The sequence below is a fragment of the Macaca nemestrina genome, chromosome 20 (assembly GCF_043159975.1).
Source record: "Macaca nemestrina isolate mMacNem1 chromosome 20, mMacNem.hap1, whole genome shotgun sequence".
Taxonomy (NCBI): domain Eukaryota; kingdom Metazoa; phylum Chordata; class Mammalia; order Primates; family Cercopithecidae; genus Macaca; species Macaca nemestrina.
The window spans coordinates 10,420,436-10,447,413 of NC_092144.1; the positions used below are offsets into that span (position 1 = coordinate 10,420,436).

At 51.6% G+C, this 26,978-nt stretch overlaps 1 protein-coding gene across 12 annotated transcripts in view; it reads left to right on the top strand.

Moving 5' to 3' along the window:
- Positions 1-7,464: 7,464 nt before the first annotated feature.
- LOC105473733 (SWI/SNF related BAF chromatin remodeling complex subunit ATPase 4) overlaps positions 7,465-26,978 on the top strand; it is a 103,437-nt gene continuing 83,923 nt past the window's right edge. For 6 of the 12 annotated variants that reach the window (XM_071085889.1, XM_071085891.1, XM_071085896.1 and 3 more), the window contains exon 1: positions 7,465-7,610. The gene's annotated coding sequence lies outside the window, so the exon portion shown is untranslated. Of the gene's footprint in view, positions 7,611-7,878; positions 8,169-26,978 lie in introns of those variants that run through there. The other 6 variants (XM_011727710.3, XM_024789623.2, XM_071085892.1 and 3 more) reach the window with 4 other exon arrangements.

Consider the following 26,978-nt stretch of genomic DNA (forward strand, 5'->3'; position numbering starts at 1 on the left):
ATGTTCAATCGATTTTGGTGCCTCAGCTTCCTGAGTAGCTGGGACTACCGGCATGCACAACCACACCTGGCTAACTTTTTGATTTTTGTTGTTGTTGTTGTTGTTGAGATGGGGTATTTTTGGTAGAGACGGGGTTTCACTATGTTGGCCAGCCTGGCCTCAAGTGATCTGCTCACCTCAGCCTCCCAAACTGCTGGGATTACAGGGGTGAGCCATTGTGCCCAGACCAATTTTTTATTTTTAGTTGAGACGAGGTCTTGCTCTGTTGCCCAGGCTGGTCTTGAACTCCTAGGCTCAAGTGATCCCCCTACCTGGGCCTCCCAAAGTGCTGAGATTACAGATGTGAGCCACCATGCCTAGCCTTATTTTATTTTTAATAATAGCCCCTCACTGCAAGCTCCACCTCCCGGGTTTACGCCATTCTCCTGCCTTCAGCCTCCCCAGTAGCTGGGACTACAGGCACCCGCCACCTCACCCGGCTAGTTTTTTGTATTTTTTAGTAGAGACGGGGTTTCACCGTGTTAGCCAGGATGGTCTCGATCTCCTGACCTCGTGATCCGCCCGTCTCGGCCTCCCAAAGTGCTGGGATTACAGGCTTGAGCCACCGCGCCTGGCTTTTTTTTTTTTTTTTTTTTTTTTTTGAGACAGAGTCTCATTCTGTTGCCCAGGCTGGATGGAGTTCAGCGGCACGATCTCAGCTCACTGTAGCTTCTGCCTCCTGGGTTCAAGCAATTCTCATACCACAGCCTCCCAAGTAGCTGGGATTACAGGCGTGAGCTACCGTGCCAGGAATTTTTTTTTTTTTTTTAATTGAGAAGGAGTTTTGCTCTTGTTGCCCAGGCTGGAGCGCAATGGTGCAATCTAGGCTCACTGCAATCTCTGCCTCCCAGCTAATTTATTTATTTTTAGTAGAGACAGGGTTTCTCCATGTTGGTCAGGCTGGTCTCGAACTCCCGACCTCAGGTGATCCACCCACCTCAGCCTCCCAAAGTGCTAGGATTACACACATGAGCCACCGCACGCCTGGCTGATTTTTTTGTTTTTGAGATGGAGTCTCGTTTTGTCGTCCAGGCTGGAGTGCAATGGTGTGATCTCAGCTCACTGCAACTTCTACGTCCCAGGTTCAAGCGATCCTCCTGCCTCAGCCTCCAGAGTAGCTGGGACTACAGGTGTGTGCCACCATGCCTGGATAATTTTTGTATTTTTTTTTTTTTTTTAAAGTAAAGATGGTGTTTCCTCATATTGGCCAAGCTGGTCTCAAACTCCTGATCTTGTGATCTGCCTGCCTTGGCCTCCCAAAGTGCTGGGACTACAGGCGTGAGCCACTGTGCCTGGCCTACACTTACGATTTTTAAGAGGCTGTTACTGTCTTCTGTTTTCAGAGCAGTGCATTTCAAGTTTACAAAATTGCCTAGCATGGTAGCTCACACCTGTAATCCCAGCACTTTGGGAGGCTGAGGTGGGAGGACTGCTTGAGCTCAGGAGATCAAGACCAGCCTGGGCAACATGGCAAAACCCCATCTCTACAAAAAAAAACAAAAATTAACCAGGTGTGGAGGTGCGCACCAGTAGCCCCAACTACTCAGGAGGCTGAGGCGGGAGGATGGCTTGAGCTCTGGAGGTTGATGCTGCAGTGAACCATGACTGTGCTACTGCACTCCAGCCTGGGTGTGACAGAGTGAGACCTTGCCTCAAAAAGTAACTAACTGGCCGGTGCGGTGGCTCACACCTGTAATCCCAGCACTTTGCGAGGCCGAGGCAGGCGAATCACGAGGTCAGGAGATCGAGACCATCCTGGCTAACACGGTGAAACCCCATCTCTACTAAAAAATACAAAAAAAAACTAGCCGGGCGAGGTGGCGGGCGCCTGTAGTCCCAGCTACTCGGGAGGCTGAGGCAGGAGAATGGCGTAAACCCGGGAGGCGGAGCTTGCAGTGAGCTGAGATCCGGCCACTGCACTCCAGCCTGGGCGACAGAGCCAGACTCCCTCTCAAAAAAAAAAAAAAACAAAAAAAACAAAAAAACAAAAAAGTTGGCCGGGCGCGGTGGCTCAAGCCTGTAATCCCAGCACTTTGGGAGGCTGAGACGGGCGGATCACGAGGTCAGGAGATTGAGACCATCCTGGCTAACACGGTGCAACCCCGTCTCTACTAAAAATACAAAAATCTAGCCGGGCGAGGTGGCGAGCGCCTGTAGTCCCAGCTACTCGGGAGGCTGAGGCAGGAGAATGGCGTGAACCCGGGAGGCGGAGCTTGCAGTGAGCCGAGATGTGGCCACTGCACTCCAGCCTGGGCGACAGAGCGAGACTCCATCTCAAAACAAACAAACAAACAAACAAAAAAATTAGCCAGGTGTGGTGGCTGGCGCCTGTAGTCCCAGCTACTCCAGAGGCTGAGGCAGGAGAATGGTGTGAACCTGGAAGGCGGAGCTTGCAGTGAGCTGAGATCACGCCACTGCACTCCAGCCTGAGCGACAAAGCGAGACTCCCTCTCAAAAAAAAAAAAAAAAGGCCAGGCGCGGTGGCTTAAGCCTGTAATCCCAGCACTTTGGGAGGCCGAGACGGGCGGATCACAAGGTCAGGAGATCGAGACCAGCCTGGCTAATACGGTGAAACCCCGTCTCTACTAAAAAATAGAAAAAAAAACTAGCCGGGTGAGGTGGCGGGCGCCTGTAGTCCCAGCTACTCGGGAGGCTGAGGCAGGAGAATGGCGTAGACCCGGGAGGCGGAGCTTGCAGTGAGCTGAGATGTGGCCACTGCACTCCAGCCTGGGCGACAGAGCGAGACTCCGTCTCAAAAAAAAAAAAAAAAAAAAAAAAAAAAAAAAGTAACTAACTTAATAAATGTTTACAAAGTCATTAGAAGAATTGGTGTGCAGCCCCAGGGAAAAGTAATAGCTGGATGAGACCAGCACAGCAAAACGCCTTTCCTGAGAGAAGCAGAGCTGCTGAGGCCCAGACTCAGCCGGGCTTACTCTCTCACATCTGCAGGTGATGTTCGGGAAAGCCCGGCTTGATTTGCCTTGGGACAGCTTCCAGCAGCTCCAGTTCAGGGTTGGAAAACTTGTTCTGCCACTGTCCTGTGGATGCCACTCCCAGATTTATATATTTATTTTTTGATGGACTCTCGCTCAGTCACCCAGGCAGGAGTGCAGTGGTGTGATCTCACTGAGTGCAATCTCCGCCTCCTAGGTTGGAGAGATTCTCCTGCCTCAGCCTCCCAAGTAAAACTGGGACCACAGGTGCCCGCCACCAAGCCTGGCTAACTTTTGTATTTTTAGTAGAGACAGTGTTTTCCCATGTTGGCCAGGCTGGTTTCAAACTCCTGGCCTCAAGTGATCTGCCCCCCTTGGCCTCCCAAAGTGCTAGAATTACAGGAAAGAGCCACAGCGCCCAGAGCAATCTTAGGTGGATTTTCTCCATTTTAGTTGTACTCATTTGTGTGTGTGTGTGGGTGTGTGTGTGAGTGTGTAGTAAATTTTATACGATTTGCTTCCTACGTAGGTTTGCATATTCACGCCTACATTCAAAATACTGATCAGGGCTGAGGTGAGTGGCTCACTTGAGGTCAGGAGTTCCAGACCCACCTGGCTAACGTGGTGAAACCCCGTCCCTACTAGAAATACAAAAATTAGCCAGGCATTGTGGTGGGCGCCTGCAATCTCAGCCATTTTGGAGGCTGAGGCAGGAGAATTGCTTGAACCCAGGAGGTGGAGGTTGCAGTGAGCCAAGACTGTACCACTATACTCCAGCCTGGGAGACAGAGCAAGACTCCATCTCAAAACAAAACAAATTAATCAGATAGTATGTAACATTTTTGAGATTGGCTTCCCGCCCCTCCCCTCCCTGCTCCCACCCAGAGCATAATTTCCTAGAGATTCATTCATCTCAGCTGTTGTGCATCTCAGTAGTTTATTCCTATTTAGGTTTTTGAGACTGGGTCTCGCTCTGTGGCCCTGGCTGGAGTGCAGTGATGAAATCATGACTCACGCAGCTTTGATCTCCTGGCCTCAAGTGATTCTCTCTCCTCAGCCTTCCGAGTAGCTGGGACTATAGGCTGAATGAGCACCCCTTGCTCATTTTTTTTTTTTTCTGAGACGGAGTCTTGCTCTGTCGCCCAGGCTGGAGCGCAGTGGCCGGATCTCAGCTCACTGCAAGCTACGCCTCCCGGGTTCACGCCATTCTCCTGCCTCAGCCTCCCGAGTAGCTGGGACTACAGGCGCCCGCCACCTCGTCCGGCTAATTTTTTGTATTTTTTAGTAGAGGCGGGGTTTCACCATGTTAGCCAAGATGGTCTCAATCTCCTGACCTCGTGATCTGCCCGTCTCAGCCTCCCAAAGTGCTGGGATTACAGGTTTGAGCCACCGCGCCCAGCCGAACCTTGCTCATTTTTAAAAGTTTTCTAGAGATACCGTCTCATCTCCCTATGTTGGCCAGGCTGGTCTCAAACTCCTGGGCTCAGGCGATCCTCTTACCTCGGCCTCCGAAAGTGCTGGTATTACAGGCATGAGCCACCATGCCCAGTTTGATGATTACTCTTGATGGAGACCCAAAGTGCCATAATTCAGAGCCAGAATCTTTTTTTTTTTTTTTTTGAGATGGAGTCTGGCTCTGTCGCCCAGGCTGGAGTGCAGTGGCGCGATCTCGGCTCACTGCAAGCTCCGCCTCCCGGGTTCACGCCATTCTCCTGCCTCAGCCTCCCGAGTAGCTGGGACTACAGGCGCCCACAACCGCGCCCGGCTAATTTTTTGTATTTTTAGTAGAGACGGGGTTTCACCGTGGTCTCGATCTCCTGACCTTGTGATCCGCCCGCCTCGGCCTCCCAAAGTGCTGGGATTACAGGCATGAGCCACCGCGCCCGGCCAGAGCCAGAATCTTAGAAGAGCTTAATAAATTCAACTTAAGATAAAAAAAAAAAAAGGCTAAAATAAAACACAAAATTTCTGACAAGTGTGGGCAGTCAGGTTTCCATATGTAGTTGGTAGAAGGGGTATGCTTAGTATAAACATAATGTGAAATGCTGGGTATTTCCTGAATTGTGTTAAAACCACAGCTACCGGCCAAAATAAAACTATTACCCTGAGTTTCTGTCTTGGAAGAATTGTTTTCTGAACTGTATATCTCACTGCTAGGTTTAGGGAAATCACCTTTTCTTTTTTTCTTTTTTCTTTTTTTTTTTTTGAGACGGAGTCTCGCTCTGTCGCCCAGGCTGGAGTGCAGTGGCGCAATCTCGGCTCACTGCAAGCTCCGCCTCCCGGGTTCACGCCATTCTCCTGCCTCAGCCTCCCGAGTAGCTGGGACTACAGGCGCCCGCCCCTGCGCCCGGCTAATTTTTTCTATTTTTAGTAGAGATGGGGTTTCACCATGGTCTCGATCTCCTGACCTTGTGATCCGCCCACCTCGGCCTCCCAAAGTGCTGGGATTACAGGCGTGAGCCACCACGCCCGGCCTCCTTTTTTTTCTTGTGAGACAGAGTCTCGCTTTGTCACCAGGCTGGAGTGCAGTGGCACGATCTCGGCTCATGGCAACCTGTGCCTTCTTGGTTCAAGAGATTCTCCTACCTCCGCCTCCCAAGTAGCTGGGACTACAGGCGCATGCCACCACGCCCAGGTAATTGGAAAATCACCTTGAGGCCCAGATTTGAGGGCAAGAGGTCATCTTCCGTCCCTCCCCCTCCTTTCTTTCTTTCTTTCTCTGTCTTCTTTTTTTTGAGACGGAGTCTCCCTCTGTCAACTCTGTCACCAGGCTTGAGTGTAGTGGGGTGATCTCGGCTCACTGCAACCTCACCTCTGCCTCCTGAGTTCAAGCGATTCTCCTGCCTCAGCCTCCCGAGTAGCTGGGATTATAGGTGCCCACCACCATGCCCAGCTAATTTTTGTATTTTTAGTAGAGACGGGGTTTCACCATGTTGGCCAGGATGGTCTCCATCTCTTGACCTCGTGATCTGCCTGTCTCGGCCTCCCAAAGTGCTGGGATTACAGGCCTGAGCCCGGCCAATTTTTTTTTTTTTTTTGGAGGTGCAGTCTTGCTCTGTCACCCCAGCTGGAGTGCAATGGTGCGCTCTCGGCTCACTGCAACCTTGCCCTCTGGGGTTTAAGCAATTCTCCTGCTTCAGCCTTCTGAGTAGCCAGGATTATAGGCGCCTGCCACCATGCTAGCTAATTTTTGTATTTTTAGTAGAGACAGGGTTTCACCATATTTGTCAGGCTGGTCTTGAACTCCTGACCTTGTGATTTGCCTGCCTTGGCCTCCCAAAGTGTTGGGATTACAGGTGTGAGTCACCGTGCCTGGCCTCTTTTTTTGTTTTTTGAGACGGAGTCTTGCTCTGTTGCCCAGGCTAGAATGCGATGTTATAATCTCGGCTCACTGCTAGCTCCGCCTCCCGGGTTCACGTCATTCTCCTGCCTCAGCCTCCTGAGTAGTTTAGGACTACAGGCGCCTGCCACGATGCCCGGCTAATTTTTTGTATTTTTACTAGAGACCGGGTTTCACCATGTTAGCCAGGATGGTCTCGATCTCCCGACCTCATGATCCACCAGCCTAGGCCTCCCTAAGTGCTGGGATTACAGGCGTGGCCTACCGCGCCCGGCTAATTTTTGTATTTTTAGTAGAGACGGGGTTCACCGTGTTGGTCAGGCTGGTCTCTAACTCCTGACCTCAGGTGATCCGCCCGCCTCGGTCTCCCAAAGTGCTGGATTACAGGCGTGAGCCACCAAGTTCAGCCTCTCACACTGCGCTCTTTTGCTTATTAATCTTGCTTCTTGTCCTCCTCCCCCACTAGACCGTGGGCTCCACGGTGGCTGAGATACAGTAGCAGATCAATAAATATTTGCTAAGCTAATTAACGGCACTCGGGAGGTTTTGCAGAGAAGGCGGCCACGGTCGGGCCCCGCCTAGCTCCCCAAACAGGCCTTGCCGCCCCAGATCAGGGATCAAAGCGGTTCCCAAGCGCGCCCTTGGTCCGCGGAAAACCACTGCCCGGTCTTGGCCCAGGCGGCCGGTCCTACGGTCCAGGGTTCCTATTTCCGAGCCTCGGGAACCTCCTTTCCCCATGGATCCCACGGCCACCGGGATCCCATCCCCCAATTGCCCCGCCGCCACCGCCACCGCCGTCGCCGTCGCCGCCGCAGTGGCGCCCGCTCTGCGCATGCTCCCGTGCGTCAGGACGCGCGGCGTGCGGAGGGCGAAGCTGCCCGTGCGCAGGCGCGAGGCCTCGCAGACCGAGTGGGGCGGTGCACGGGACGCGCGTGCTTCCTCCGGACCACGCCCACCTCTGTCAGCCCAGGAGCGGGCGCGCACGCGCGGGGGGAGAGGAAGGGCGGGCTGGCGCGCGCACAAGGCTGGGCAGGCGGCGGAAGCTGGAGAGGCCGCCGCGGTGCTGAGGGGGAGGGGAGCCGGCGAGCGCGCGCGTAGCGGGGGCGCGGGCGGCGCGCGTGTGTGTGAAGGGGGGGCGGTGGCCGAGGCAGTCGGGCGCGCGCGCGAGGCTTCCCCTCGCTTGGCGGCTGCGGCGGCTTCTTTGTTTCGTGAGGAGAAGCGAGACGCCCACTCTGCCCCCGGCCCCGCGCGGAGGGGCGGGGGCGGCGCCGGGAAGGCGACGGCGCCGGCGGCTCCCGGTAAGGAACGCGGGCCGCGGGGGCAGCGCGGCGCGGGGCCAGGGAGGGCGGTTTGAATGGAGCCGGGGCGCCGAGGGGGGAGGGGGCCGCCGGCGCGCCCTGTGCGGGACCGGGGTACGGCGGCGCCCGAGGGTCAAGAAGCGCCGCCGGCAGCCGCGCTAGTGGGGAAGGCCACAGCGTCGCGAGGCCGCTGCAGCGGCGGTCCCCGCGGAGCGGCGGGGTGGGTGGGGGGCCCGGGCCGCGTGGAGGCCGCGCGATCCTCTCTGCGCGCGCTCTCGCCGGGGTCGCCGGACAAAGCTCGCCCCCCTCGCCCGGCACCCCTACAGTAGCCCTCCCAATTGCAGCGGCTCCAACAATAGGCAGGCGTTGGGGCTTTTCTGGCTGCGTGTTAAGGGGTCCGACCCGAATGTTGCCTTTTTGGCGAAGCTACGATCTGGGCTCAGTAGCCAAACCTCCAGATATGTCCGGCGTCGGCCGGACACGGGCATTAGCGGCCCCCTTGGGCTAGCCGACCTCAAATTGTCTTAAAAACGCGTCATTCCAGATTTTCAAGGAAAGGTAAAGGACTCCCCCAATGACTTTCAGTTAGTGACTTCAAAATGTTTGCCCGGAATTGGGGTTGGGGATGGGGTCGGCGGCAAGTAAGGGAGCACGGTGGAAATCCTTTGCTGTGTAAAAGCATTGCTTTTCTTTTGCATCCTTTTTCCTCCTTCCCAATTGGTTTTTCGGATTAAGGCTTTTATTTTCAACGTGGACCTTTTAGGCGAGTGTTTTGTCCGGATCTTGAAGACACCAGTCTTGATTTTTTTTTTTTTTTTTTTTTTGGTCAGTGTCTCCTTGGGGAAAGTAGAAAGGGAGTAAGCGGAAAAGCCACTTGGCAGGAATTTGAAACAAGTTTTCAGTTTGGATTGATAGGGTGCATTAAGCTTGATTCCTGGTGCTGTCAGTCACTTAGCACACTGTCACTTTAGGGAAGTGCTTAACCTCTCTGAACCTCTTAGTTTTCCTCCTTTGTGAAAGCTCCTTTGTGAAAGGGGGTAATCTCCCAAATGCAGTTGGTAAAAGCCTGTAAAATGGTTCCTGGCAAGTGGGAAGCACTGTTGTTACTGTCTGGTTCAGTCTCCCTCATTGTTCAGCAAATAACTTCTTGAGGTCCTACTAAGTGTTGGATGGTCGGGGGGTTGGATCCTGGAACCTCTGCAGTCTTGGAGGGGATCGGGTGGTCAACGTGGGAACAAACACTCTTGGCCTGTCATTTAATGCTCTTGACCTGCGCTGTGAGAGGGACACAGCGGACAGGCAGGGGATCGGTGGTAGCCAGAGATCACGGGGGCTGCCTGAAAGAGGGGCCCTCAAAATCAGGGAGGATATATGTAGGATTGCATTTTGTTTTTGAGACAGAGTCTTGCCTGTCGCCCAGGCTGAAGTTCAGTGTCCCGATCTCCGCTCACTGTAACCTCTGCCTCCTGGGTTCAAGCGATTCTCCTGCCTTAGCCTCCTGAGTAGCTGGGACTACAGGTGCCCGCCACCACGCCTGGCTAATTTTTGTATTTTTAGTAAATATGGTGTTTTACCATGTTGGCCAGGCTGGTCTCAAACTCCTGACCTCAGGTGATCCACCCACCTCGGCCTCCCAAAGTGCTAGGACTACATGTGTGAGCCACCGCGCCAGGAGTGTATTTTGACTTTCCCTGGCCACCTGGGACTAGCCATTGTTCCCCTCAGCTATACTCACGCATCACCTTGGTCCTTTCCGGTGTAGCTGTCACCCCCAGCACCGTGAGAGCTGGGGTTGTGTCTGCCTGGCTGACCCCAGAGTACTCTGGGCCTGACACATAGTAGGTCTTTAGAGAAATTCTGTGGATTGAATGAGGGGGGCGGGGTCCTGTGGAAGATCACGTGACCATCTGTGTAAAAGGCTTGGTGCAGGGTGGGGTGCAGTGGCTTACACCTGACATCCCAGCAATTTGGAAGGCTGAGGTGGGGGAATTGCTTGAGCCCAGGAATTTGAGACTAACTTGGGCAACATAGTGAGACCTCATCTCTACAAAATATATAAAAATTAGCTGGGTGTGGTGGCATGTGCCGGTGGTCCTAGCTACTCAGGAGGCTGAGGTGGGAGGATTGCTTGAACCAGAGACGTGGAGGCTGCAGTGAACCATTCTTGCGCCCCTGCATTCCAGCCTGGGTACTAGAGTAAGAATGTCTCAAAAAAAAAAAAAAAAAAAAGAGAAAAAGGAGAAAAAAAAGCTTGGTGCAGAACTGGGCATGGGTTGTAAGGGATACAGGTTAGTTATTTTAACAGTTTTTGAACTTTCCAAGCCATTGTTTCCCGAACCTCAGTTGTCTTCCTCTCCCCTACAAAGTGTGGGGGGTGGTGGTTAGCGTGGGGCGGTGGTAAGGAGTACCCATTCTGGAATCAGACCTCCTGAATTCACACCCAGCTCTTGAAATCCTAGCTTAACCTCAAATGAGGCGCTTAGCAGTAGGGCCCCCACTTGTGAAACAGGTAGGACGAGGATGCCTGAAACTTCACAGGCTTCTTGTGAGGGTTGAATGAGGTCACATGGGAAGCCGCTGACACACTGCAGCACCTGATGCATAGTGAACACTCGATTTTTTTTTTTTTTTTTTTTTTGAGATGGAGTCTTGTTCTGTCACCTGGGCTGAAGTGCAATGCCCCTGTAGTCCCAAGCTCCTTGAGAGTCTGGGGCAGGAGGTCCAGGCTGCAGTGAGCCGTGATTGAGCCACTGCACTCCAGCCTGGGTGACGAAGCGAGACCCTGTCTAAAAAAAGAAATAAAAATTAATGCATACCTAGTTAGGAAAGTAATAAATGGTTTTGCATGGGCCACCTAAAATCATTTTGTGTCCAGCCCTTTAGGAGATGTAAATGTTGATGGTGCAGGCTTTTGAGCAGGGGAGGTGGTATCATCAGAGGTAGGGTGATACAGGGCAATGCAGTGGTCTCCAAACTTTTTGTCAGTGAGGAGCATTCCAACATATGTGTATTTATTTACAATTTATTTGCATACCTTTGCTTCTCCTTGGGGACCCTCAAAACACCTGGAAATAACCTTAGACCAAATCCATGTCTTGGCTGTTTATGGGAGGTGGGAGCATGGGAGGGACTAGGGTTTTGGGCAGATGTCTAGTGGAACTTTCTTTTTTTTTTTTTTTTTGAGATAGAGTCTTACTTTTGTTGCCCAGGCTGGAGTGCAATGGCACGATCTCATCTCACTGTAACCTCTACCTCCTGGGTTCGAGCAATTCTTCTGACTCAGCCTCCTGAGTAGCTGAGATCACAGGTGTGTGCCACCACACCCAACTAAGTTTTGTATTTTTAGTAGAGACGGGGTTTTACCATGTTGGCCAAGCTGGTTTTGAATTCCTGACCTCAACTGATCCACCCACCTTGGCCTCCCGAAGTACTGGGATTACAAGCATGAGCCACTGTGCCCGGCCCTTTTTTTTTTTTTTTTTTTTTTTTTTGAGACAGAGTCGTTCTGTCGCCCAGGCTGGAGTATAGTGGCGCGATCTTGACTCACTGCAGCTGCCGCCTCCCAGTCTCAAGCGATTCTCATGCCTCAGCCTCTCGAGTGGCTGGCACTACAGATGTGCACCACCACGCCCAGCTAATTTTTGTATTTTTAGTAGAGACTGGGTTTCACCATGTTGGCCAGGCTGGTCTCGAACTCCTGGCCTCTTGTGATCTTCCCACCTCAGCCTCCCAAAGTGCTGGGATTACAGGAGTGAGCCACCGTGTCCGGCCAGTGGAACTTTCTATCAGTAAGGAAACTTTCTATCAGTTCCATCGGTGGAACTTTCTATCAGTAAGGAAACAGAGGCCTAGGGTTATTTTCTTTCACAAGCGCTGTCAAGTCAACTGCCTGGGTTTGACTCCTGGGTTTGTCTTTTTCCGTCCCTAGGTCATCAAGGCTGCCATGGCACAGAGGGACCCATTCATGGTGCCTATAGACAGAACACAATGTGAATGGCGCCCCCTGGAGTTGTGCAAGAAATGACCCAGTCACTCTGCCCCATTTATGTGGCAAACAAGCATGCATTTAGTGCCTGCCATGTGCCAGGCACTGCTGGGGAGCTGGGTGTTCCGTGGGGAATGGGCAGACAAGGGTCCTGTTCTCAGTAGCTCACATCCCACTCTTGATTTGCAAAGCGGGGCAGTATTAGTACCCAGGTTGTAGGATTGCTGCAAGAGTTCAACAACCAGTGACAAATGCGAAGTGCTTAGGATGGTGCCTGGCATGTAGTGCTAAACAGTTGTTAGGTCTCATCATTTATCGGGATTTCTGCAACAGCCTGGTGGGATGACATAGATAATATATTTTTTCCTCTCGTAAGAAGTTCTATATGTTTCTTTTTTTTTTTTTTTTTGAGACGGAGTCTTGCTCTGTGCCCCAGGCTGGAGTGCAGTGGCGCGATCTGGGCTCACTGCAAGCTCCGCCCCCCCGGGTTCACGCCATTCTCCTGCCTCAGCCTCCCGAGTAACTGGGACTACAAGCGCCCACCACCTCGCCCGGCTAATTTTCTTGTATTTTTAGTAGAGACAGGGTTTCACCGTGTTAGCCAGGATGGTCTCGACCTCCTGACCTCGTGATCCGCCCGTCTCGGCCTCCCAAAGTGCTGGGATTACAGACTTGAGCCACCGCGCCCGGCCAGTTCTATATGTTTCAAAGTGGTAGCAAAGGAATTAGCTCCTCCATTTTGTCCTTAATGGTTGCGCGTTAACAGCAGGGATACATTCTGAGGAATGTGTTGTGAGATGATTTTGTGGTTGTGTGAAGATTGTAGAGTGTGCTACACACATCTGGATGGTGGCGCCTCATCCACATGTAGGCTCTGTGGTATAGCCTGTTGCTCCCAGGCTGTAAACCAGTACAGCATGTCCCTGTACTGATTATTGTAGGCAATTGTGACCCGATGGTGTTTGTGTATCTAAATATATCTAAACATAGAAAACATATGGGAAAAATACAGTATTATGATCTTTAATAAATTTTTCTAACTAGACAATTCAAAGAGGAAGGTATAATCTTATGAGACTATTTTATATTTGGTCTGTCATTGGCCAGAATGTTACGTGGTGAAGAAAACCATGCTTTGAAATTTCACCATAAGGCATTGGAAAGGGGAGAGTGTCTTTAATGGCATGGGTTTTTTTTTGTTTTGTTTTCTTTTGTTTTGTTTTTTTGAGACGGAGTCTCGCTGTGTCTCCCAGGCTGGAGTGCAGTGGCGTGATCTCGGCTCACTGCAAGCTCCGCCTCCTGGGTTCACGCCATTCTCCCGCCTCAGCCTCCCAAGTAGCTGAGACTACAGGCGCCTACCACCACGCCCGGCTAGTTTTTTGTATTTTTAGTAGAGACGGGGTTTCACCATGTTAGCCAGGATAGTCTCAATCTCCTGACCTCGTGATCCACCCGCCTCGGCCTCCCAAAGTGCTGGGATTACAGGCTTGAGCCACCGCGCCCGGCCTTGTTTTTTTTTTTTGAGGTGAAGTTTCCCTCTTGTTGCCCAGGCTGGAGTGCAATGGCGCGATCTTGGCTCACTGCAACATCCGCTTCCTGGGTTCAAGCGATTCTCCTGCCTCAGCCTCCCGAGTAGCTGGGATCACAGGCGCCCGCCACCACATCCGGCTAATTTTTTGTATATTTAGTAGGGATGGAGTTTCATCATGTTGACCAGGCTGATCTTGAACTTCTGACCTCAGGTGATCCACCTTCCTCAGCCTCCCAAAGTGCAGGATTACAGACATGAGCCACTGCGCCTGGCCAGGTTTTTAAAAATATCAGATGTTCAGCCAAGTGTGGTGGCTCATGCCTGTAATCCCCACACTTTGGGAGGCCAAACAGGGCAAATCACTTGATCCCAGGAGTCCAAGACCAGCCTGGGCAGCATGGCAAAACCCCATCTCTGCAAAAAAGTTAAAAAATTAGCCGGGCGTGGTGTTGCACGCCTGTAGTCCCAGCTACTTGGGAGGTTGAGGTGGGAGGATCAAGCCCAGGAGGTGGAGGCTGCAGTAAGCTGTGATTGCACCACTGCACTCCAACCTGGGTTATGGAACAAGACCCTATCTTTAAAAAGCCTGATGGGTTGGGCTGGGTGCAGTGGCTAATGCCTGTAATCCTAGCACTTTGGGAACCTAAGGCGGGTGGATTGCCTGAGCTCAGGAGTTTAAGACCAGCCTGGGCAACACGGTGAAACCCTGTCTCTACGAAAATACAAAAGAAAGTAGGCGGGCGTGGTGGCATGTGCCTGTAGTCCTAGCTACTTGGGAGAGTGAGGCAGGAGAATTGCTTGAACCTGGGAGGCCGAGGTTGCGGGGAGCGGAGATTGTGCCACTGCACTCCAGTCTGGGTAACAGAGCAAGACTCCGTCTCTTTAATAAAAAAAACAAAACAAAACAAAAAAAAACCCGGGTGGGAAGGATAACAGCTGCTCTAATACTGGGGGAAGGTATGAGAGGGAACAGGTCAGAATGAAGCCTGAGGCTGAATGGAGGAGCTTCAGGTGCTGCCACCCTCATAGGTGTCAACCCTAAGGAGACATAGCAGACTCATTAGTATGCCCAGTGATTTCTTGATTGAAGTTTTCTGTTAACTGCATCCTGAGGAGATTAATTTTTCAGGGTGTGGGATTGACGGGCATGTGAATTGTGGCCTCAACTCTTCTTCATATATGGGAAAGGGCCTGGATGGAAGTGCCAAGTGTAGCTGGGTTTGTTGTTACAGGGCAGAGAGAAGGGGTGCATTGATTTCCCTCCAATTCCCTCAGGGAAGGGGGCTTTCTTTTTTTTTTTTCTTTTTTTTTGAGACGGAATCTCGCTCTGTCGCCCAGGCTGGAGTGCAGTGATGCGATCTCGGCTCACTGCAAGCTCCGCCTCCTGGGTTCACACCATTCTCCTGCCTCAGCCTCCCGAGTAACTGGGACTACAGGCGCCCACCACCAAGCCCGGCTAATTATTTTTTTGTATTTTTAGTAGAGACGGGGTTTCACCATGTTAGCCAGGATGGTCTCGATCTCCTGACCTCGTGAATCACCCTCCTCGGCCTCCCAAAGTGCTGGGATTACAGGCATGAGCCACCGCGCTCGGACGGAAGAGGGCCTTCTTTAGAAAACAGTTAAATGTTAGCAGGGTGGAAACCATCCCTGGCCCCTTTCAATTTTTTTTTTTTTTTTTTTTTTTTTTGAGACAGAGTTTCGCTCTTGTCATCCAGGCTGGAGTGCAATGGCGTGAGCTTGGCTCACCTCAACCTCCGCCTCCCAGGTTCAAGCGATTCTCCTGCCTCAGCCTCCTGAGTAGCTGGGATTACAGGCATGCGCCACCACGCCCGGCTAATTTTGTATTTTTAGTAGAGACAGGGTTTCTCCATGTTGGTCAGGCTAGTCTCGAACTCCCGACCTCAGGTGATCCACCTGCCTTGGCCTCCCAAAGTGTTGGGATTATGGGCATGAGCCACCGCGCCCGGCCTCAAATTTTTTTTAAGTCCCAGACTGGTTTCCAGAGCTTTACTCTTGGGGACTCTGTTACCTCCCTAAAGGGACATAGCTTCATCTATGTATGTGGACACTTGTCACTGTGAACCGTTTTGCCCTGCGTGCAGCCAGCTGTGAGTGTGATAGAGGAGCACGAGCCCCATTTTTAGTGGCGAACGACTTTAAAATGGTTCTTTGAGGTGCTTTTTTTTTCCCCCCCACTTTTTATTTTTTTAGAGACGGAGACTTGCTGTGTTGCCCAGGCTGACCTTTAACTCCTGGACTCAAGTGATCCTCCGGCCTCCACCTCCTGACTAGCTGTAATTACAGGCGTGATCTGCTGTGCTAGCTCTTGGGGGTTTTTTAGGTTTTCTGTTGGCCACTGACAAGTCATGCCCCAGTGGCTCAGGAAGCAGGTGGCTGATGTGACAGTTGCTGCTCACCTGTTCCAGTGGGAGACTTGAGGGGGAGGGTCTGCTGTATGCGACCCAGCTTGCCCCGAAAGTCCCAGTAAAGGGGCACAGTGGATGTCTCATTGTGCCCAGGGAGCTGAAACTGGCCCTGTGATGATCAAATGTGATTCTGGCACAGCCTGGACTGGCTGGGCACCGGAAGGCCTTCCCCACCTCCTGGAGGCATCTCCTGAGTGCTCCCGCCTGTGGGAGTGGCTCTTGGCTTGCCCTTCCTCTTGGCTCTGCCCTTCCTCGATCTTCAAGGTTCTCATCCTATCCCTTTTGATCCTCGGCCTGAATCAGTTACTCAGGCCCTGGAGTCAGCGAGACTTGAGGTGGGATTCTCTTCTGCATGACTTAACCTCTTTGAACTCAGAATTCCGTTTTCCCCCCAGAATCTCCCTGACCTCCACCCCCCACCTCAGGAACCAGGGGTTGAACCCTGGCCCTGCTTGGCTTTGCCAAGCCTTGCTCTAGGGCTTGGTCAGCCTCGAGGAAGGGGGGTCTTTTTATGTTTATTTAAAAATTTGTGTTTTAGGTTTGACTTTCTTAGAAGTGGAGGTCTTGCTGTTATCTCCCAGGCTGGTCCTGAACCCCTTGGCTCAAAGGATCTGCCTACTTCAGCCTCCCAAAGTGCTGGGATTATGGGCGTGAGCCACCACACCCGGCCCCTTTTTATATTTCTTTCTTTTTTTGAGGCGGAGTTTGGCTCTTGTTACCCAGGCTAGAGTGCAATGGCATGGTCTTGGCTTACCACAACCTCCGCCTCCTGGCTTCAAGTGATCCTCCTGCCTCAGCCTCCCGAGTAGCTTGGATTACAGACATGTGCCACTACCCCCAGCTAATTTTGTATTTTTAGTAGAGACGAGATTTCTCTGTGTTGGTCAGGCTGATCTCAAACTCCCAACCTCAGGTGATCCGCCTGCCTCAGCCTCCCAAAGTGCTGGGATTACAGGCTTGATTCACTGCACCCGGCCCCCTCTACGTTTCTAACAGCACGTCCCAGCCGAGACCCTGGTGCTCACCCTTGCCTCTTCTCTTGCCCTCACCTGCACATCCATTCCATCAGCATGTCCAGAGAAATTAAAGTCATCAGACCGTGCCACTCCTGTGCCTGGAACATTCTAGCACCTCCCCACTGCATTGGATGCTCCTGGAGCCCCTTTACTGTGGCCCTCAAGGCCTATGACTTCTCCCCTACACCCCACTTGCAGCCGCACCCACTTGTCCTCTGAGGTATGATATGAAATATATTTGGTCTTTGTGCCACATGTCATAGGAGTGATAGGGGAGTCTTTTAAAATTCATAATGAGCCCCTTTTGATCACAGCTGAGTTTATGCTTAGGAGGTGATTTAGGGTGGGGCTCCTAGATAGCCCAGGATGGGGCTGGTCACCAGAAAGACCAAGTGGTTAGAGGGTGGCATGCGCAGAGGGGATGGTGAAACTCTGCATCTCTTCCATCTGGTTGACTGCGAGTCGTATCCATTATAATAAACCATTAATGGGAAGTGAAGTGCCTGCCTTAGTTCTGGGCGCTGCTTTAGCAAATCAATCAAATTGAGGAGGGGGCTGTGGGAATTCCCAGTTTATAGGTGGCTAGGCAGAAGCACTGGACCCTGGGATGTGCAAATGGCATTTGTAGTGGGAGCAGTCTTGTGGGGCAGGTCTTCTTTTCCTTTTAGAGACAGAGTGTCACTCTCTCAACCAGGCTGGAGTGCAGTGGTGCAGTCATAGCTCACGGCAGCGTCCAGCTCCTGGGCTCATGTCATGCTCCTGAGTAGCTGGGACTACAGGTGCGCACCACTGCCAGGCTTAGCTAATTTTTACATTTTTTTGTTAAGACAGAGTGCTATGCTTCCCAGGCTGGTTTCAGACTCTTGGCCTCAAGCAGTCCTCCCTAAGCGCCGTGGTTAGGCGAGCCCACTGCATCTGGCCGATAAAGTCCTTAACTTGTGGGAGATAGGGTCTGAATTGAGTTAAATTATAGGACACCCAGCTGGTGTTTGGAGACTTGGAGAATTACTTGGAAAAGACCCATGCGTCTGGTCACAGAAGTGTTCTCTGTTGTGAGAGTATTTTCTCTGAGTTGGTTTTCTCTGAGTTGGTGTCAAAAGTGCTGTGTGAGAGTGTAGAGAAACGAAGTGTGGGCCGGGCGCCGTGGCTCACGCCTGTAATCCCAGCACTTTGGGAGGCTGAGGCGGGTGGATCAGCTGAGGTCAGGAGTTTGAGACCAGCCTGACCAACATGGAGAAACCCAGTCTACTAAAAATACAAAATTAGCTGGGTGTGTTGGCTCGTGCCTGCAATCCCAGATACTTGAAGGCTGAGGCAGGAGAATCGCTTGAACCCAGGAGGTAGAGGTTGCAGTGAGCCGAGATCGCACCATTGCACTCTAGCCTGGGCAAGAAGAGTGAAACTTCATCTTAAAAAAGAAAGAAAGAAAGAAAGAAATGGAGTGTTTTCCCACCCTCCCTGCTCCAGCCACACTGGCTGACTTGCTGTGCTTTGGAATATGCCAAGCACAGTCCCACCCCAGGGCCTCTGCACTTGCTGCTCCTCTGTGGTAAATAACCACATGATGCCCATGTCACTACAGATCTCCGCTCAGACATCATCACTAAGATGTCCCAGGCCACCATAGACGGAGTACCTGTCATCTGTTAACCCTGCGAACCCTCCTTGATTAGATTTATAGCACTCCCACCGTCTATGTGGCATTGTGTCTTTTTTTTTTTTTCTCTTTGAGACAAGGTCTTGCTCTGTCACCCAGTGGGGAGTGCAGTGGTGCAGTCATAGCTCATGGCAGTCTGGACCTTCCCACCTCAGTCTTCCAGGTAGCTGGGACTACTGCTGCATGCCAGCTAATTTTTGTATTTTTAATAGAAACGAGGTTTCACCGCGTTGGCTAGGCTGGCCTCAAATTCCTGGCCTCAAGTGATCTACCTGTCTGAACCTCCCAAAGTGCTGGGATTACAGGTGTGAGCCACCGTGCCCACCCTGAGTACTTTTTTTATTTTTATTTTTTGGGGGAGGGGAGATGGAGTTTTGTTCTTGTTGCCCAGGCTGGAGTGCAATGGTGCGATCTTGGCTCACTGCAACCTCCGCTTCCTGGGTTGAAGCGATTTCGATTTTCCCGCCTCAGCCTCTGGAGTAGCTGGGATTACAGGTGTGCACCACCACGCTCGGCTAATTTTTGTTGTTGTTGTTGTTGAGACGGAGTCTCGCTCTGTCGCCCAGGCCGGAGTGCAGTGGCACAATCTCAGCTCACTGCATCCTCCGCCTCCTGGGTTGAAGCGATTCCCCTGCCCCAGCCTCCACACCAAGTAACTGGGATTACGGGCGCCCGCCACCGTGCCAGCTAATGTTTGTATTTTTACTAGAAATGAGGTTTCACCATGTTGGCCAGGCTGGTCTCAAACTCCTGACCTCAGGTGATCCACCTGCCTCGGCCTCCCCAAGTACTGGGATTACAGGCATGAGCCACCGCACCTGGCCCTGAATACTTTTTTTTAAATAACTCTTCCACTTCCTATGTGACATTGTTTTGTGTTTGGCTGTTTCTGTCACTCTGCTGTCCACTCCACCAGGTAGGAACTATGTTGTTCTCTGCCAGATGCCCGGAGTTTGGATCCGACTTGGTGCATTCAGCGCTGTTAGTATTTGGAGGTAGTCATCAGTAAGTCCTCTGCTGTGGTGGTGGAGAGGGCCTGTCACGAATGACACTGGGCAGGTGTGGATTCTGCATCTCCCTGCCCACTCTTGGCCTTTGCGTGCCCCTGTTGTGGGGACTCCTCTTGCCCTCTCCACACAGTGTCACTCATCGTGCTCAGTGTTGCATATATAGCTGATAACAGCAGACCCAGTGGTGGCGCAGGACATCCATCCAGTGGGCCTGGGCCAGCCTAAACAAAAGAATAGGGACTGGGCAAGTGGTTCACGCCTGTAATCCCAGCACTTTGGGAGGCCAAGGTGGATGGACCACCAGCTCAGGAGTTTGAGACTAGCCTGGCCAACATAGTGAAACCCCATCTCTACAAAAAATATGAAAATTAACTGGGCATGGCGGCATGCGCCTGTAGTCCCAGCTACTCGGGAGGCTGAGGCAGGAGAATTGCTTGAACTTGGGAGGCGGAGGTTGCAGTGAGCTGAGATTGTGCCACTGCACTCCAGCCTGGGTGACAGAGCCAGACTCCATCTTAAAAAAAAAAAAAAAAAATGGGGTTATTGGTGTTCCATAGGGAGCATGGGTCAGGATGGATTTGTAACACTTGATGCAGTTACTGTATGTGTATATTTTTGCTGGGTCACATTGTCCCATGGAGACATGGTCAGAAGAGCTTGACAAACATCCATCTAATTAATACATAGGATAGTATTTGCAAGCTTGCAGTGTAGACACCACACATCCCTGTGGGGTTAGAGGGCCCCTTAAGGTAGAGAACTGTCCTGGATGCTTTTAGGTCCTCTGTGTAGGTGCTCTTAAGTGGTTTTCTTTTTTTTCTTTTTTTTTTGGAGACGGATTCTTGCTCTGCAGCCAAGGCTGGAGTGCAGTGGCGTGATCTCGGCTCACTGCAAGCTCCGCCTATCAGGTTCACACCATTCTCCTGCCTCAGCCTCCCAAGTAGCTGGGACTACAGGCGCCTGCCACCACTCCCGGCTAATTTTTTGTATTTTTAGTAGGGACGGGGTTTCACCATATTAGCCAGGATGGTCTCGATCTCCTGACCTCGTGATCCGCCCACCTTGGCCTCCCAAAGTGCTGGGATTACAGGCGTGAGCCACTGCACCAGGCCAGCGGTTTTCAAGTGAATGAAAATAAAGGGGGAGATTTCAGCCAATAAAATCATGCGTAATTTCCAGTGCTAAGAATAATACTTGGTAACAATTTGGCTCTTGTACCTTGTAGGTAGAACTGAGAAGACATTGTAATTTATCACCATTATATGATTTAGTTTCTGAAATGTATTCCCTTTTAAATGTAGGGCAGGGCTTTGCTACTTAATTATATTGCAAGTAAAATGCCACAGAGCAGTCAGCATTGGAGAAGTGCGGTCGCCTCACGAGGAACCCATTTCCACTCATTCTCTAAGACCACCACATATGTAATTTTAGGGTTCACAGATGAGTGCCCTGCACCATCAGGTCAGATGGGGGAGGTTTTCTTATAGACCACCGAGGGAAACATTTGGTTTTGTAGTTCACGCATAGTAAACGGGCTGGCTCTGCCGAAGCCATCCTGCCCATTGCTGCTGTTCTGCCTAAGCCCCTGCCATAACATGACGCCCATGTTCGTCTGCTGCTGAAATGTGTCCATGAACAAATTTCCCCAAGCCCCAAAAAACAAAATAGCAGATATCCTGGGGCCAAACGTAAATATAATGCTGGTTTCTCAGGCAGGGTGAAAACAACCACCATAATTCCAACAAACAGATTTCCAAGGGATCCCATTGCCTGTTAGCAACCTGCCGTGCCTGGGGCTGGTCACCGCAGTGCTTTAAAGACAAAAGCTAGGGGTGGCGTGAAAGAAGAGACCAGACCTCTTCCTCAAGCAGTCTGGTTCCACATTTGAACATCAGCAGATGTTTCTATTTTAGATGATAATTTTGATGAAGTTGAAAGTAATGAGAACATGGTAGTCCTCACATCCTTTGATCTTTCTGTTTTATTTCCACAGAGACACTTCCTGGGCATCTCCTGTGGGTATTTATTTCATGGGTATTTTTCTGATTTAGGTTTTTTTTTTTCTTGGAAGTTTTTCTTTAAAAATCTGAATATAAAAAGTAATAGATGGCTATTGTAAAAAATAAATAAAAAGCGCCAGACATCTGTGATATGGAAAGTGTAAGTTCCTCATCACATGCCATCAGAGAGAGCTACTGACTGTGCTGACAGCAGTTTGTTCATGTTTTCTTTTGGGTAATCTCTATGCATGGATTAACATGCATATGTGTGTGTGTGTGTGTGTGTGTGTGTGTGTGTGTGTGTGTGTATATATATACTTTTTTTTTTTTTTTTTTTTTGAGACAGAGTCTCGCTCTGTCGCCCGGGCTGGAGTGCAGTGGCCGGATCTCAGCTCACTGCAAGCTCCGCCTCCCGGGTTCACGCCATTCTCCTGCCTCAGCCTCCCGAGTAGCTGGGACTACAGGCGCCCACCACCGCGCCCGGCTAATTTTTTGTATTTTTTAGTAGAGACGGGGTTTCACCGTGTTAACCAGGATGGTCTCGATATCCTGACCTCGTGATCCGCCTGTCTAGGCCTCCCAAAGTGCTGGGATTACAGGCTTGAGCCACCGCGCCCGGCCACATTTTTTTTTTGAGACAGAGTGTTTTTTGTTTTTTTTTTTTGAGACGGAGTCTCGCTGTGTCTCCCAGGCTGGAGTGCAGTGGCGTGATCTCGGCTCACTGCAAGCTCCGCCTCCCGGGTTCACGCCATTCTCCCGCCTCAGCCTCCCAAGTAGCTGAGACTACAGGCGCCCGCCACCACGCCCGGCTAGTTTTTTGTATTTTTAGTAGAGACGGGGTTTCACCATGTTAGCCAGGATAGTCTCGATCTCCTGACCTCATGATCCACCCGCCTCGGCCTCCCAAAGTGCTGGGATTACAGGCTTGAGCCACCGCGCCCGGCCAGAGACAGAGTTTTGTTTTATTGCCCAGGCTGGAGAGCTGTGGTGCGCTCTTGGCTCACTGCAACCTCCGCCTGCTGGGTTCAAGTGATTCTCCTGCTTCCGCCTCCCAAGTAGCTGTGATTACAGGCACCCACCACCATGCCCAGCTAATTTTTGTGTTTTTGTAGAGATGGAGTTTCACTATGTTCGCCAGGCTGGTCTCAAACTCCTGAATCCAGGTGATCCGCTCGCCTTAGCTTTCCACAGTGCTGGAATTACAGCAGTGAGCCACCATGCCCGGCCATATGCATATATAGTTATTCTTTCTTTCTTTTTTTTTTTTTTTTTTTTTGAGACAGGGTCTCACTCTGTCACTCAGGTTGGAGTGCAGTGATCTCGGCTCACTGCAATCTCCGTCTCCTGGTTCAAGTGATTCTCGTGCCTCAGTCTCCCAAGTAGCTGGGACTACAGGCGCATGCCATTATGCCTGGCTAACTTTTGTATTTGTACTAGAGACGGGGTTCTGTGTTGGTCAGGCTGGTCCCGAACTCTTGGCTTCAGGTGATCTGCCTGCCTCAGCCTCCCAAAGTGCTGGGATTATAGGCATTTGCCACCACACCCAGTCTCACTTTGTTTTTTTTTTTTTTTTTTTTTGAGACTGAGTCTTCTCTGTTGCCAGGCTGGAGTGTAGTGGCACGATCTCAGCTCACTGCCACCTCCAGCTCCTGGGTTCAAGCAATCCTCTTGCCTCAGCCTCCCAAATAGCTGGGACTACAGACCAGCGTCACCACGCCCAGCTGATTTTTGTATTTTAGTAGAGGTGGGGTTTCACCGCGTTGGCCCGGATGGTCTCAAACTCCTGACCTTGTGATCTGCCCACCTCGGCCTCCCAAAGTGCTGGGATTACAGGTGTGAGCCACCATGTCCGGCCTCTGAATTCTTTAATGGTGCCAGGACTTCTGCAGCATGGGTTGTGTGGGGGTTCTGATTGCTGGGCAATTGGAGCTTCTCAGGAGAAACTGAGGCAGTATAGCCACACCACTTCCAGACCTTTTGGCCCAGGGAAACTGAGAGCTTATTTTTATCTCCTGTCCTCCTGGACGTTTGACTGAGTGTTTTAGATTTTTAGCTTTTACATTTTCGTGCCTGAGTAGTTTCATTTCTGGTCATTCCTTCTGGCCACTGGTCTGGATTCCCAGGCTCTGTTTTCTCCTTGTGGAGGCCCCTGCAGCGCCCGATCCAAGGGCCGCACACATCTGGATTTGGCTCCCACACACATGTACTAACTATTCTCGCCCTTTTGGCCCCTGAATCCCTTTGTCCTTTGCTTTTTCCGCCTGAGTAGGTGTGGCCTCCTGGTCTGCGATGAATTTCAGTGCTGCGTGAATTTCCCCTGCTAGTGACTTATCATTGAGGTCTCCATCGCAGGAGTCTAAGTGGCATCGTGTAAGACACCTTAGGGACAACCTTTGGGGACCCCAGGACTTTGCTGAAGATGCCAAATCCTTAGTTTCCTGTATAGAAGGGCAGGGATGATTGATGATGGGGGAAGAAGGGGTAGAGAGAGGGGTGTTCCTTGTCCTTAGACCTCTTTCCTGGCTGTGCTCGTTTGGCCTTCCCATGTAGACATCTCGCTGGAGCAAGGTGCACCTGGCCCCACTCTCCATCCGGCTTCTACGGGGCTGGGCTCACACCGGTCCTTCAGGGAGGGTTAGCTGGCCAGGAGGAGTTTGAGGACTGAGAACAACACCATGCTTATGGCTGTGGGAGCAAGGAGGGATAAGAGATGTTTGTGCGTCAGGCACTGTGGCTTGGGCTGGGTGCGGTGGCTCATGCCTGTAATCCTAGCAGTCTGGGAGGTTTAGGTGGGTGGATCACTTGAGCCCAGGTGTTTGAGACCAGCCTGGGCAACATGGTGAGACCTCATTTCTACAAAGAAATACAAAAATTAGCTGGGCATAGTGGCACGAGCCTGTAGTCCCAGCTACTTGGGAGGTTGAGCTGGGAGGATCACTTGAGCCCAGGAGTTCAAGGCTGTGAGCTGGGATGGCGCCACTGCACTCCAGCCTGGGAGACAGAGCGAGACCTTGTCTCAAAAAAAAAAAAGGGGGGTTCGGGTGTGGTGGCTCACATCGGTAATCCTAGCACTTTGGGAGGCCAAGGCAGGCAGATTGCCTGAGCTCAGGAGTTCGAGACCAGCCTGGACCACACGGCAAAACCCCGTCTCTACTAAAATACAAAAAAATTAGCCGGGTTTGGCAGCCTGCGCCTGTAATCCCAGCTGCTCGGGAGGCTGAGGCAGGAGAATCGCTTGAACTCCAGAGGCGGAGGTTGCCGTGGGCCGAGATTGCGCCACTGCGCTAAGCCTGGGTGAGAGAGCAAGACTCTGTCTCCAAAATAAGCAAACAACCAAACAACAAAAGAATTGTTGGCAGCTGCCCAAATCTGTGTTCACTGATTGCCAGGGTGGGCGTGTCATGGCTGACAGCAGGTCCTGGATTGCACCTGGGGGTTTGCTGCTCTCCAGCCAGCCACTTCTGCCTGATGCGTCCCCAAAAGGGGAAGCCAGTCTGTTGTTCCTGAGCAGCACTTGGCAGGAGTGTTACTCGCGGTTTGTGCTGGCGGGAGGCTGAGTTTTGGACTGGAGCTCTCAGGAGTGTCACTCTTCTTATGGCTCAGGTTTTTTTTTTGTTTTTGGTGTTGGTTTTTTGAGACGAAATCTTGCTCTGTTGCCGAGGCTGGAGTGCAGTGGTGTGATCTCGGCTCACTGCAGCCTCCGTCTCTCGGGTTCAATCAGTTCTGCCCCAGTCTCTCGAGTAGCTGGCATTACAGGCATGCACCACCATACCTGGCTACTTTTTGTTTTTTTAAGTAGATACGGGGTTTTACCATGCTGGCCAGGCCAGTGTCGAACTTCTCACCTCAAGTGACCCGCCCGCCTCAGCCTCCCAAAGTGCTGGGATTACAGGCGTGGGCGACCGTCCCCGGCCTATGGCTCAGTTTTCTCATTTCTGTTCAGGGAAGGGAGCCTCTGCTTCACATTTTGATAGGAGCGTCCCAGGACCTCATCCATGTGATGCTCCTAGTGTGATACTTTCACGTGCTAAGCAGCTGCTCAGTAAACCTGGGGAGAGATGGGCACCTTGATTTCACCAGCTGAGTAGCCGGCACTTCCTGCCGTGAGTGATCGTTTGATGTTCCAGCCTGTAGAGGAGGAGGTAGAGCCACAGGGAGGTTACCCGTGAGGCAGGTGGTACTGTGGCTTCACAGTCCATGTTCAGAGTGTGGGATGCATGGCAGTGAGTTCCACTGTGGCCTTGGCCTTGTGACCTGAACTCTTTCACTGCCCTGCTGTGTGGCCTCTGAGCCTCAGGGACTCATCTGTCAGCAGGACCACTGTAGTCCCTGTACTAGTGTGGCGGGGAGGGCCCAGTGGCTGAGTCTCAGTTGTTACTGTCAGGTAGGCTGAGGCCCCTACCTCCTGGCTACATCTTCCTTCCTTGTCATTTCTTTGTGACTGAGACATCCTCAGCAGTTGTAAATCTCTGGGAGGGGAAGGCAAGCCACAGTGCCCCCTGGATTTGCAAATATCCCTTCGCTTCCTCTGTCATGACCTTGGGATAGACGAGAGTTTCTTTTTTTTTTTTTTTTTTTTTTGAGACGGAGTCTTGCTCTGTCGCCCGGGCTGGAGTGCAGTGGCGCGATCTCGGCTCATTGCAAGCTCCGCCTCCCGGGCTTACGCCATTCTCCTGCCTCAGCCTCCCGAGTAGCTGGGACCACAGGCGCCCGCCACCTCGCCCAGCTAGTTTTTTGTATTTTTTAGTAGAGACGGGGTTTCACCGTGTTCGCCAGGATGGTCTCGATCTCCTGACCTCGTGATCCGCCCGTCTCGGCCTCCCAAAGTGCTGGGATTACAGGCTTGAGCCACCGCGCCCGGCCGAGAGTTTCTTAAATAGGACTGCAGAAATGTTAAACCTCAAAGACCAAACTTGATGAACTGGCCTTCGTTAGAATTAAGAGCTTCTTTCTTTCTTTTTTTTTTTTTTTTGATATGGAGGTTTACTCTTGTTGCCCAGGCTGGAGTGCAATGGCACAGTGTCGGCTCACTGCAACTTCCACCTACCGGGTTCAAGCAATTCTTCTGCCTCAGCCTACCAAGTAGCTGGGATTACAGGCACGCGCCACCATGCCTGGGTGATTTTTGTATTTTTAGTAGAGACAGGGTTTCACCATTTTGGTCAGGCTGGTCTCGAACGCCTGACCTCATGATCTGCCTGCCTCGGCCTCCCAAAGTGCTGGGATTACAGGTGTGAGCCACCACACCCGGCTGATACTTTTTACTTTTTAAAAGTGGATACCGGCCACATACATGGTGGGTCACGCCTGTAATCCCAGCACTTCTGGAGGCTGAGGCGGGCAGATCACTTGAGATCAGGAGTTCAAGACCAGCCTGGCCAACATGGCAAAACCCTGTCTCTACTAAAAATACAAAAAGAAAAAAAGAAAAAGCCAGTTATGGTGGCGTGCGCCTGTAATCCCAGCTACTCGGGAAGCTGAGGCAGATAATTGCTTGAACCTAGGAGGTGGAGGTTGCACTGAGCCGAGATCATGCCACTGTACCCCAGCTTGGGTGATGGAGCGAGAGTCTGTCTCTAAATAAATAAATAGATAGATATCTCAGAAGCCAGTAAGCATACGGAAAGGTGCTCAGTGCCATTAGTTGTGAGGGACATGCAAATGAAGACCATAAAAAGATGCAATTGGACATTGATGAGAATGTTAAAAGTTGTAAAGACTGACAGCAAGTTTTGGGGTT